The sequence below is a fragment of the Triticum dicoccoides genome, chromosome 4A (genome assembly GCF_002162155.2).
Source record: "Triticum dicoccoides isolate Atlit2015 ecotype Zavitan chromosome 4A, WEW_v2.0, whole genome shotgun sequence".
NCBI classification, from domain to species: Eukaryota; Viridiplantae; Streptophyta; class Magnoliopsida; order Poales; family Poaceae; genus Triticum; species Triticum dicoccoides.
Window position 1 is genome coordinate 281,307,592 of NC_041386.1, and position 12,943 is coordinate 281,320,534.

The window sequence follows — 12,943 nt, forward strand, 5'->3', positions numbered from 1 at the left end:
TAACGAATAGTAATATTATTAATGCCTCTACAATCAATGCACATACGCGACGTACCATCCTTTTTCAGCACTAAAATGATAGGAACAACAAAGGACTAAGGGATTCGCGTATATAACCTTTGTCGAGCAGTTCTTGTACTTGACGAATAATCTCCTTCGTCTCGTCTGGATTGGTACGGTATGGTGCACGGTTGTGTAATGATGCACCATGAATTAAGTCAATTTGATGCTCAATCCCTCTAATAGGTGGTAATCTGTAACACCCCGGATGTAACTTACCCAATTTGTACTCCAACTCTTGCCGTTTCTGGCCTTAAGTTATTTTATTTTCTCGGGTCCGGGTCTTTGTCTCCGTGTGTTGTTGTCGTTGTCATGCATCTCATATCATGTCATAATGTGCATTGCATTTGCATACGTGTTCATCTCATGCATTCAAGCATTTTCCCCGTTGTCCGATTTACATTCCGGTGCTTCGTTCTTCTCCGGTGGTCATTTCTACCTTTCTTTCGTGTGTGGGGATTAAACATTTCCGGATTGGACCGAGACTTGCCAAGTGGCCTTGGTTTACTACCGGTAGACCGCCTGTCAAGTTTCGTACCATTTGGACTTCGTTTGATACTCCAACTGTTAACCGAGGGACCGAAAAGGCCTCGTGTGTGTTGCAGCCCAACACCCCTCCAATTTGGCCCAAAACCCACCAAAACCTTCTCCATCTTCTAGAGAGTTCGATCATGATCGCGTGGCCGAAAAGTGCACCTCATTTGGACACTCCTAGCTCCCTCTATGCCTATATATACACCACCCTCCCGAAATTCGCGGATCCCCTTCGTCCAAACCCTAGCCCTGCTTCTCTCCGTGCGCCGGACGTGTCCGCCGGCGCCGGACAACGTCCGCCGCCACCCACGGACCGCCACGTGGCCCGCCGCGCCGCCTCCCACCACCGAAGCCCGCTGGGCCCAAGGTTGGCCCTCTCCGCACCGCGCCCGGGCCCCGCCTCCTCCTCCCGAGCGCCTCGCCGCGCCGCCCCTTTGCCACGTCGCCGGGCCGCCGTGCCGCCGTGGTCGCCATCGCCGCCCGGCGCCGCCTCCTCGTTCCGGCGCTGCCCCACCGCGCCGATTCCACCGTCCGACGCCGCCGCGCACCGGCGACCGTCCAGCGCCGGCGCCGCCTCCTCCACGTCGGCAAGTCCCCGGGCCGGACCTCCCCTCTGGCCGCCGTCCGCAGCTACTCCGGCGACCCTCCGGCGAACCTCGTAATCCGTGCTGCTACAGTACCCCCAGATCCAGATCTGGATCTCGGGTTGACTTTCCGTCCCTAACCCTAATTATTTTGCTATTTTCATCATGCTGTATCTCCTAATCCGTAGCTCCATTTTGGGCATATAACATATCAAAATGTTCGTCTCAGAGAGTACATCATTTCATTCCATTGCATCATTTTCATTTGAGTTCATCTTGATGCTCGAAATGCTGTTAGAAGAGTGCTACTTGGGATAATTGTCAGATCTGCTACTCCACTTAGCTATTTCTCATTTTTGCCATGATTACTGTGTGCATGATATGCCCATGAGCTCTACATGTGTTTTGTTAAGGGTTTTGCCATCTTTCCAGAGGTGCAACCCATGTATTTTTGTGATGTGTGTGGTGACTAGCACAAGCTTGCTAAGTGAGGCACTTGGTAATGCTGATTTCAGGGACTTAGCATTTCCACTAATTCATTGATCTGTTTTTCTCATATGGCAATATGTTCATGTTGTTTCCTACTGACCCGTGCCTCTTTTGAGGATGATCAGTAAGGATATTTTATTAATATTGTACTGCTCTATCCATCCATGTCTTTGTTTGCAATTATGGAGCACCCTAGCTTGAGTCAATCAAGCTCTACTTTTGCTACTTCGTGAATCTGGGCAGATTGTCTACTTGTTAGCGACTTTTCCGATGATGTTGTAGTTGATCCGTGCATGCTATGCTATTGTTCTTGCCATGTCTAGATTGTATTTTGAGTATTCTTGATGGATGTATGCTTAACTTTTCATGACTTGCTCCGTAGTGAGTGCATCGAGCTTGTAAACATGCCTACTTGAGATATGTTTCAGCATGTGCCAGTTTTCACTTAGTCTGAAAACTAATTATGCTTTTGCTATGTTCACATGCTTGCAAATGTGTTTTCTGATCCCTTTTGGCTCAAGGTCACTAAGGGACTTTTGTTAATATTTTTGAGTAGCTCCATGCCATGTTTTAGTTTGCCATGTTCAGGTCCTGTAGAATGTAGTTTTGTTGCTCCAAAGAGTGTTACCTGATCTGAAATTCCAGACAAGTGTTAATTTCACTAAGTCTGAGATCTGTTTTACCATATGCATTTTTGCCATGCTTGTTTGAACCTGTTAATGGATGAATTGGCCGTAGCTCAGTGCTAGGCTTTTGTTAAGCATCTTGAATGCTTCCCTGCCATGTATTTTTATGCCATGTTTGAGTGCTGTAGCATGTTCATCTCGTTGCATTTAGATGGCTACTTGCTGTAAATCGCAGAACGTGGCCATATTTGAATCGCTTGCCATTTCCAAACTGTAACTCCGATTCCGGCGTTCTTTATATCGTTTTCAAGCGATTTCATCTCATCTTTCCAGTGGCACACTTGGATTTCCTAGTTGAGGTCAGGTTCATGCATTCCTTGTCAAATCTTGCATATGCATCCCGCATCGCATCCCGCATAGCATACCATCTTTGCATCTTATTGTTTGAGCTTTGCACGTGGTTGATTGTGTTCTGTTTGCTTGTTTGTCTTGTTTGGGTAGAGCCGGGAGACGAGTTCGCTAATGAGGAGCCCGTTGAGTTTGCTTTTGAGGATCCAGTCAACTCTGACAACTTTGCAGGCAAGATGATCATACCCTCGAAATCACTTCTATCTTTGCTATGCTAGATTGCTCGCTCTTTTGCTATGCCAATGCTATGATGCCTACCATTTGCCTTCAAGCCTCCCAAATTGCCATGTCAAACCTCTAACCCACCATGTCCTAGCAAACCGTTGATTGGCTATGTTACCGCTTCGCTCAGCCCCTCTTATAGCGTTTCTAGTTGCAGGTGAAGATTGGAGGCCGTTCCTTGTTGGAACATTATTTACTTGTTGGGATATCATTATACTGCCATGTTATTTTAATGCATCTATATACTTGGTCAAGGGTGGAAGGCTCGGCCTTTCGCCTAGTGCTTTGTTCCACTCTTGCCGCCCTAGTTTCTGTCATATCGGTGTTATGTTCCCAGATTTTGCGTTCCTTACGCGGTTGGGTTATAATGGGAACCCCTTGATAGTTCGCCTTGATTAAAGCTTTTCCAGCAATGCCCAACCTTTGTTTTACCATTTGCCACCTAGCCTCTTTTCCCTTGGGTTTCCAGAGCCCGAGGGTCATCTTATTTAAACCCCCCCCCGGGCCAGTGCTCCTCTGAGTGTTGGTCCGAACCGAGTAGACTGCGGGGCCACCTCGGGGCAACTTGAGGGTTGGTTTTACTCGTAGGATGTCTCATCTGAGTGTGCCCTGAGAACGAGATATGTGCAGCTCCTATCGGTATTTGTCGGCACATTCGGGCGGTGTTGCTGGTCTTGTTTTAACCTGTCGAAGTGTCTTGAAGAACCGAGATACCGAGTCTGATCGGAACGTCTCGGGAGGAGGTCTATTCCTTCGTTGACCGTGAGAGCTTGTCATGGGCTAAGTTGGGACTCCCCTGTAGGGATTTGAACTTTCGAAAGTCGTGCCCGCGGTTATGGGCAGATGGGAATTTGTTAATGTCCGGTTGTAGATAACTTGAACCTTAACTTAATTAGAATGAATCAACCGTGTGAGTTACCGTGATGGCCTCTTCTCGGCGGAGTCTGGGAAGTGGACATGGTGTTGGAGTAATGTTTGCGCAGGTTGTCCTCTAGTTTCTCGCTCGTGCTTTGCCTTCTCTTCTCGCTCTCTTTTGTGAACAGGGTAGCCACCATATATGCTAGTCGCTTGCTGCAGCTCCACATATATTTTTACCTTGCCTTACCTATAAGCTTAAATAGTCTTGATCGCGAGGGTGCGAGATTGCTGAGTCCATGTGGCTCACAGATTACTATTACACCAAATGCAGGGCCTGATGATTCCGCTCCAGGTGACGCGCTCGAGCTCAAGTGGGAGTTCGACGAGGACTCTCAACGTTACTATGTTTCCTTTCCTGATGATCAGTAGTGGTGCCCTGTTGGGGGTGATCGGGACCGTGTCGCATGTTGGGTTGTCTTTTATTTTGGCGCCGTAGCCGGGCCATGAGTGTTTGGATGATGTAATGTTATTTATGTACCTTGATTGACGTGGCGAGTGTAAGCCAACTATGTTTTCTCCCCTTTATTATTATATTACATGGGATGTTTGTGAAGATTGCCTAACTTGCGACATATGCCTTCAATGCGATTATGCCTCTAAGTCGTGCCTCGACACGTGGGAGATATAGTCGCATCGAGGGTGTTACAAGTTGGTTATCAGAGCCTTCCCCGACCTTAGGAGCCCCATTGCTTGATCGTTCTTAGCAGCCAAGTTGTGTTTAGAAAAATGTTTTGAGTCATTTAGGAATTATATATCGGAGAGTTTAGGAATTCTTTTTACTTCCCAGTCTCCTAATCGCTTTGGTAAGGCATCCTGACATAGAGTTTTGACTCTTCTCTTCTCAAATTTCACAAAAAAAAATTTAGGATCACGCGGGTATCTTGGAATCGTTCGATGGTTTTATGACGAGAACATTGTCTTGGTGCCTCCTGTCAGGGGTTTTGTGGAAGTGTCCCGAGGAGTTGAGCTCTGAGGTGTTGTCGTCATAATTTTATCGTTGCAGTTCTAGAATACCTGAGTTTAGTACGCCGACATCGAAAATCTCTTTTATGCAGTTCGTTGGTGAGATAACCTCGACGCCACCCAGTACTGGGGCGGGAGTTCGGGAGTATCGCCATAACTTGTATAACGGATGCTTTTCGAAGGTTGAGGTAGATGGTTTCCGAAGTTTTTCTCGGTTATGTGTTGAAGGATGGATACAGCTGGATGTAGGTTTTGCTATATTTGGGTGAGATATTATGCTTCCCCTGTATCCCCAACACCTGATTGCATAACCGGAAAGGTTCGGGAGTTTCATAGGTGGGAATTCTCGTAGCTCTAGTTCTTCTTCCACGGATATTGGTTTGAGATTGGGATTTCTTACCGATTATTCGTTCTTGATCCGTACCTTTTTGATTTATTTCTCTACCTAAATTCTAAGTGGCTTCTCAATTATGGATATGTGACCATTTCAAGAGGAATGCATTCGTTCATTTTGTTCGGATGTGAAGACTATATGTTGCAATTTTCATTCCATTGGATTCAACTTCAATATTTGTCTATCAATGTGCTAATGGATGTCAACCTCTTCAGGATGGCTCCTCCAACGCGCACGACTCCGAATCCTGATCCGCCACCACCTCCACCTCCTCCGGAGGCATGGAAAGCTATGATGGCTGCAACCAATGCAAACACACAGTTGATTATGCAAATTCTTCAAGAGCGCAATCAAGGCAACCAAGGGAACCAAGGCAACAATCAGAATCACTTTGCTACACTCAACCAGTTCCTTGCTAATGGGCCAAAGACTTTCAGCAATTGTGTTGAGGCAACCAATGCTGATGATTGGCTCGTGGATCTGTGCAAGCATTTCGAGTGCAGTAACGCCAGGCCTGAGGACTTCGTGAAGTTCGCTTCCTTCCAACTCAAAGATCAAGCTGCAGAATGGTTCCAGCAGTACAAGGATTCCAGAGGTGGACGTATGATCACTTGGGATGAATTCCGTCAATATTTCAGACCTCACCATATCCCTCAGAGCGTGGTTGAAAGCAAGCGTGAGGAATTCCGCAACCTGAAGCAAGGCTCTTTGTCTGTCTATGACTACAACAAGTTGTTTCAGAAGCTCGCCCGCTTTGCCAAGCAGGACGTTCCAGATGAGAAGAGCATGATATACCAGTTCAGGGGTGGTCTCAGAGAAGAAATTCAGCTAGCTCTTGTTCTCTTTGAGCCCTTGAGGTACGATGAGTTCTACAACATGGCACTGAAGCAAGAGGCCGCTCAATTGAGGTGTGATGCTTCCAAGAAGCGAGTCAGAGATGCTACTCCTTCTTCCTCTACTCAAGTGGCCAAGCAACAGAAGTATTGGCTTCCTCCTCCTCCGTTCCGTCAGCAGTATCAGCAGAAGAGCAAAGGTGGCAGTGGTTCTTCCCACCCACCCAACCCTAGCTTTCAGAACAAGACTTCGTCTCAAGCTCCAAGATCAAGTGCTCCGTATCACCGTCCACTTTCAGAGATCACGTGCAACAAGTGCCAACAGAAGGATCACTATGCCAACAAGTGTCTCAATCATAGGCGTCTTCCTCCTCCTCCTCCTGTGAGATCGGCAAGTACAGCGATGGTCAAGCATAACCCCAAGCATGCCAAGGTCAACTTGATGAATGCAGCTCAGGCAGAGGACTCGTCAGATGTCATCATGGGTAACCTTCCTGTTAATGATGTTCCTGCAAAAGTACTTTTTGATACTGGTGCATCACATTCCTTCTTGTCATGCCCGTTTGCATCGAAGCACAATGTTGATACTGAGATCATGCCCAAAGTCATGCAAGTTGTTTCTCACGGCAAGCTTTTGACTTCTAGTTTGGTTGCTCCCGATATCTCTATCACGTTGAGCGACTACAAGTTTCTTTCTTCTCCGGTGGTTCTTGGTAACTCGGATATTGATCTTATTCTCGGGATGGATTGGCTTTCTAAGCACAAGGCTCAGCTTGATTGTGCAGCCAGGCAGATTCAATTGACTCATTCGTCTAAGGATGTAATTGTCTTTGCCGCTCGTGATGATACCATCCGTCTATTTTCTCTCAATGAGAAGGGTGAACTGGATGCCATCTCGCAAATTCCAGTCGTTTGCGAATATCAAGACGTCTTTCCAGAAGAGCTTCCAGGAATGCCTCTGCACCGGCCAGTTGAATTCGTTATTGATCTTGAGCCTGGCACGGAACCTGTGTGCAAGCGTCCTTACAAGCTCGTACCTGAAGAGTTGAAGGAGCTGAAGAAGCAACTCGATATTCAAGAGAGAATGGGTCTCATCCGGCCTAGTTCTTCTCCGTGGGGTTGTGGTGTTCTTTTTGTGAAGAAGAAGGATGGAATGGACCGACTTTGTGTTGATTATCGTCCATTGAACAAGAAGACCATCAAGAACAAATACCCACTTCCCAACATCAATGAGCTGTTCGAACAACTCAAAGGTGCCCAAGTATTCTCCAAGCTTGATCTCCGTATGGGTTATCATCAGATTCGAATCCGTGGGCAAGATATTCCCAAGACGGCTTTCAGGACAAGCTATGGTTCATATGAATACACTGTCATGTCTTTTGGCCTCGTCAACGCTCCTCCGACGTTCTCTCGCATGATGAACTTCATCAACGCCTACACAAATGACTTCGTTTTGGTCTATCTCGACGACATCCTGGTTTTCTCGAAGAACAAGGAAGATCATGCCAAGCACTTGCGTTTGGTGCTTGATAAGCTAAGGGAACATCAGTTCTACGCCAAGTTCTCCAAGTGCGAATTTTGGCCCGATGAGGTTCTCTATCTTGGTCATATCATCTCTGCCAAGGGCATTGCGGTGAATCCTGAGAAGGTGTCTGCAATTGTGAATTGGGAACCTCCTCAGAACGTGAAGCAACTCCATAGCTTCCTCGGTCTCGCAAGCTATTGCCGAAGATTCATTGAAAACTTTTCTAAGATCGTGAAGCCTCTCTCAAATCTTCTCCAGAAGCACGTCAAGTACGTTTGGTCTCCGGAGTGTGACATTGCTTTCAACACTTTGAAGGAGAAATTGATCACTGCTCCAGTTCTGACTCCGCCTGATGAATCCAAACCGTACGAGTTCTTTTGTGATGCCTCTCTCCAAGGTCTTGGCGCAGTATTGATGCAAGAGAAGAAAGTTGTTGCTTATACCTCTCACCAGTTGAAGCCCAATGAGAAGAACTACCCCACTCATGATCTCGAGTTGGCGGCAGTTGTGCATGCTCTTTTGACTTGGAGACATCTCTTATTGGGAAGAAAAGTGGACATCTTCACTGACCACAAGAGTCTCAAGTACATCTTCACTCAGCCTAATCTCAACCTCAGGCAAACTTGATGGGTCGAAATGATTCAAGAGTATAATCCAAGTATCGAGTATACTCTAGGCAAGGCCAATGTGATTGCTAACGCTTTGAGCAGGAAGGCTTATTGCAACAGTCTGATTCTCAAGCCTTATCAGCCCGAGCTTTGTGAAGCTTTCCGCAAACTTAATCTGCAAGTTGTTCCTCAAGGTTTCCTCGCCAACCTTCAAGTCTCTCCTACCTTGGAAGACCAGATTCGCCAAGCTCAGCTTCTTGATGCTATGGTCAAAAAGGTGAAGATTGGGATTGCCAAGAGTCAACCCAAGTACAAGTGCTACCGCCTTGATGACAAGGACACTCTCTTCTTCGAGGATCATATTGTTGTACCCAAAGGTGAACTTCGTAATGTGATCATGAACGAGGCTCACAATTCTCTCCTCTCCATCCATCTTGGGAGTACAAAGATGTATCAGGACCTCAAGCAGGCTTATTGGTGGACTCGAATGAAGCGCGAGATTGCTCAATTCGTGAATTAGTGTGATGTCTGTAGAAGAGTGAAGGCAGAACACCAAAGGCCAGCGGGTCTCCTCCAACCTCTTGCCATTCCAGAATGGAAGTTTGACCACATTGAGATGGACTTCATGACTGGGTTTCCAAAGTCCAAACGTGGCAATGATGCTATATTCGTTGTCATCGACAAACTCACCAAAGTGGCTCACTTTCTGCCTATCAAACAGTCAATCACTGCAGCTCAATTGGCGGAACTCTACACCTCTCGAATTGTCTCTCTGCACAGTATTCCACAAGTGATCTCTTCAGAGCGTGGCAGCATCTTTACCTCCAAGTTTTGGGATTCTTTTCAGAAGGCCATGGGCACCAACATTCGCTTCAGCACAGCTTTCCATCCTCAAACTAGCGGTCAAGTCGAGCGTGTCAACCAGATTCTTGAAGATATGCTCAGGGCTTGTGTGATCTCCTTCGGCATGAAGTGGGAGGATTGTCTTCCTTATGCTGAATTCTCCTACAACAACAGTTTTCAAGCAAGTTCGGGCAAGGCCCCATTTGAAATTTTGTATGGCAGGAAGTGTCGTACCCCTCTCAACTGGGCTGAAACCGGTGAACGTCAGCTTCTCAGAAATGACTTAATCACAGAGGAAGAGGAAATGTGCAAAGTCATTCGAGATAACCTCAAAGCAGCCCAATCCCGCCAGAAGAGCTACTATGATAGTAAGCACCGTGATTTGGCTTTCGAGATCGGAGATCATGTTTACCTCCGCGTCTCTCCTATGAAAGGTACTCGTCGCTTCGGTATCAAAGGGAAGCTTTCCCCCAGATACGTGGGACCTTTCAAGATTGTCAGCAAGAGAGGCGATCTCGCCTATAACCTCGAGCTTCCTTCAAACTTTGCAAATGTTCATGATGTGCTCCATGTCTCTCAGCTCCGAAAGTGCTTCAAGACTACTGACCGCACCGTCAACTTCGAGGACATTGAGCTCCAAGAAGATCTCTCCTATCGTGAGCACCCAGTTGCTATTCTTGAAGAGACTGAATGCAAGACTCGCAACAAGTCAATCAAATTCCTCAAAGTCAAGTGGTCACACCATTCTGACCATGAAGCTACCTGGGAACGCGAGGATCACCTCCGTTCTGAGTACCCGGCGTTCTTTCAGTCCTAGATCTCGGGACGAGACCCTTTCGTAGTGGTGGAGTGTTGTAACACCCCGGATGTAACTTACCCAATTTGTACTCCAACTCTTGCCGTTTCCGGCCTTAAGTTATTTTATTTTCTCGGGTCCGGGTCTTTGTCTCCATGTGTTGTTGTCGTTGTCATGCATCTCATATCATGTCATCATGTGCATTGCATTTGCATACGTGTTCATCTCATGCATTCGAGCATTTTCCCCGTTGTCCGTTTTGCATTCCGGCGCTTCGTTCTTCTCCGGTGGTCATTTCTACCTTTCTTTCGTGTGTGGGGATTAAAAATTTCCGGATTGTACCGAGACTTGCCAAGCGGCCTTGGTTTACTACCGGTAGACCGCCTGTCAAGTTTTGTACCATTTGGACTTCGTTTGATACTCTAACGGTTAACCGAGGGACCGAAAAGGCCTCGTTCGTGTTGCAGCCCAACACCCCTCCAATTTGGTCCAAAACCCACCAAAACCTTCTCCATCTTCTAGATCGTTCGATCACGACCGCGTGGCCGAAAACCGCACCTCATTTGGACACTCCTAGCTCCCTCTATGCCTATATATACACCACCCTCCCGAAATTCGCGGATCCCCTTCGTCCAAACCCTAGCCCCGCTTCTCTCCGCGCGCCGGACGTGTCCGCTGGCGCCGGACAACGTCCGCCACCACCCACGGACCGCCACGTGGCCCGCCGCGCCGCCTCCCACCGCTGAAGCCCGCCGGGCCCAAGGCCGGCCCTCTCCGCACCGTGCCCGGGCCCCGCCTCCTCCTCCCGAGCGCCTCGCCGCGCCGCCCCTTTGCGACATCACCGGGCCGCCGCGCCGCCATGGTCGCCATCGCCGCCCGGCGCCGCCTCCTCGTTCCGGGGCCACCCCGCCGCGCTGCTTCCGCCGTCCGACGCCGCCGCCCACCGGCGACCGTGCAGCGCCGGCGCCGCCTCCTCCACGTCGGCAAGTCCCCGGGCCGGACCTCCCCTCCGACCGTCGTCAGCAGCTACTCCGGCAACCCTCCGGCGAACCTCGTAATCCGTGCTGCTACAGTACCCCCATATCCAGATCTGGATCTCGGGTTGACTTTCCGTCCCTAAGCCTAATTATTTTGCTATTTTCATCATGCTATATCTCCTCATCCGTAGCTCCGTTTTGGGCATATAGCATATCAAAATGTCCGTCTCAGAGAGTACATCATTTCATTCCATTGCATCATTTTCATTTGAGTTCATCTTGATGCCCTAAATGCTGTTAGAAGAGTGCTACTTGGGATAATTGTCCGATCTGCTACTCCACTTAGCTATTTGTCATTTTTGCCATGATTATTGTGTGCATGATATGCCCATGAGCTCTACATGTGTTTTGTTAAGGGTTTTGCCATCTTTCCAGAGGGGCAACCCATGTATTTTTGTGATGTGTGTGGTGACTAGCACAAGCTTGCTAAGTGAGGCACTTGGTAAGGCTGATTTCAGGGACTTAGCATTTCCACTAATTCCTTGATCTGTTTTTCTCATATGGCCATATGTTCATGTTGTTTCCTAGTGATCCGTGCCTCTTTTTAGGATGATCAGTAAGGATGTTTTATTAATATTGTAGTGCTCTATCCATCCACGTATTTGTTTGCAATTATGGAGCACCCTAGCTTGAGTCAATCAAGCTCTACTTTTGCTACTTCGTGAATCTGGGCAGATTGTCTACTTGTTAGCGACTTTTCCGATGATGTTGTAGTTGATCCGTGCATGCTATGCTATTGTTCTTGCCATGTCTAGATTGTATTTTGAGTATTCTTGATGGATGTATGCTTAACTTTTCATGACTTGCTCCGTAGTGAGTGCATCGAGCTTGTAAACATGCCTACTTGAGATATGTTTCAGCATGTGCCAGTTTTCACTAAGTCTGAAAACTGATTATGCTTTTGCTATGTTCACATGCTTGCAAATGTGTTTTCTGATCCCTTTTGGCTCAAGGTCACTAAGGGACTTTTGTTAAGATTTTTGAGTAGCTCCATGCCATGTTTTAGTTTGCCATGTTCAGGTCCTGTAGAATGTAGTTTTGTTGCTCCAAAGAGTGTTACTTGATCTGAAATTCCAGACAAGTGTTAATTTCACTAAGTCTGAGATCTGTTTTACCATATGCATTTTTGCCATGCTTGTTTGAACCTGTTAATGGATGAATTGGCCGTAGCTCAGTGCTAGGCTTTTGTTAAGCATCTTGAATGCTTCCCTACCATGTATTTTTATGCCATGTTTGAGTGTGTAGCATGTTCATCTCGTTGCATTTAGATGGCTACTTGCTGTAAATCGCGGAACGTGGCCATATTTGAATCGCTTGCCATTTCCAAACCGTAACTCCGATTCCAGCATTCTTTATATCGTTTTCAAGCGATTTCATCTCATCTTTCCAGTGGCACCATTGTATTTCCATGTTGAGGCCGGGTTCATGCATTCCTTATCAAATCTTGCATATGCATCCCGCATCGCATCCCGCATAGCATACCATCTTTGCATCTTATTGTTTGAGCTTTGCACGTGGTTGATTGTGTTCCATTTGCTTGTTTGTCTTGTTTGGGTAGAGCCAGGAGACGAGTTCGCTAATGAGGAGCCCGTTGAGTTTGATTTTGAGGATCCAGTCAACTCTGACAACTTTGCAGGCAAGATGATCATACCCTCGAAATCACTACTATCTTTGCTATGCTAGATTGCTCGCTCTTTTGCTATGCCAATGCTATGATGCCTACCATTTTCCTTCAAGCCTCCCAAAAGGCCACGTCAAACCTCTAACCCACCATGTCCTAGAAAACCATTGATTGGCTATGTTACCGCTTTGCTCAGCCCCTCTTATAGCGTTGCTAGTTGTAGGTGAAGATTGGAAGCCGTTCCTTGTTGGAACATTATTTACTTGTTGGGATATCATTATATTGCCATGTTATCTTAATTCATCTATATACTTGGTAAAGGGTGGAAGGCTCGGCCTCTCGCCTAGTGTTTTGTTCACTCTTGCCGCCCTAGTTTCCGTCATATCGGTGTTATGTTCCCAGATTTTGCGTTCCTTATGCGGTTGGGTTATAATGGGAACCCCTTGGGTTATAATGGGAACCCCCGTGCCAGTGCTCCTCTG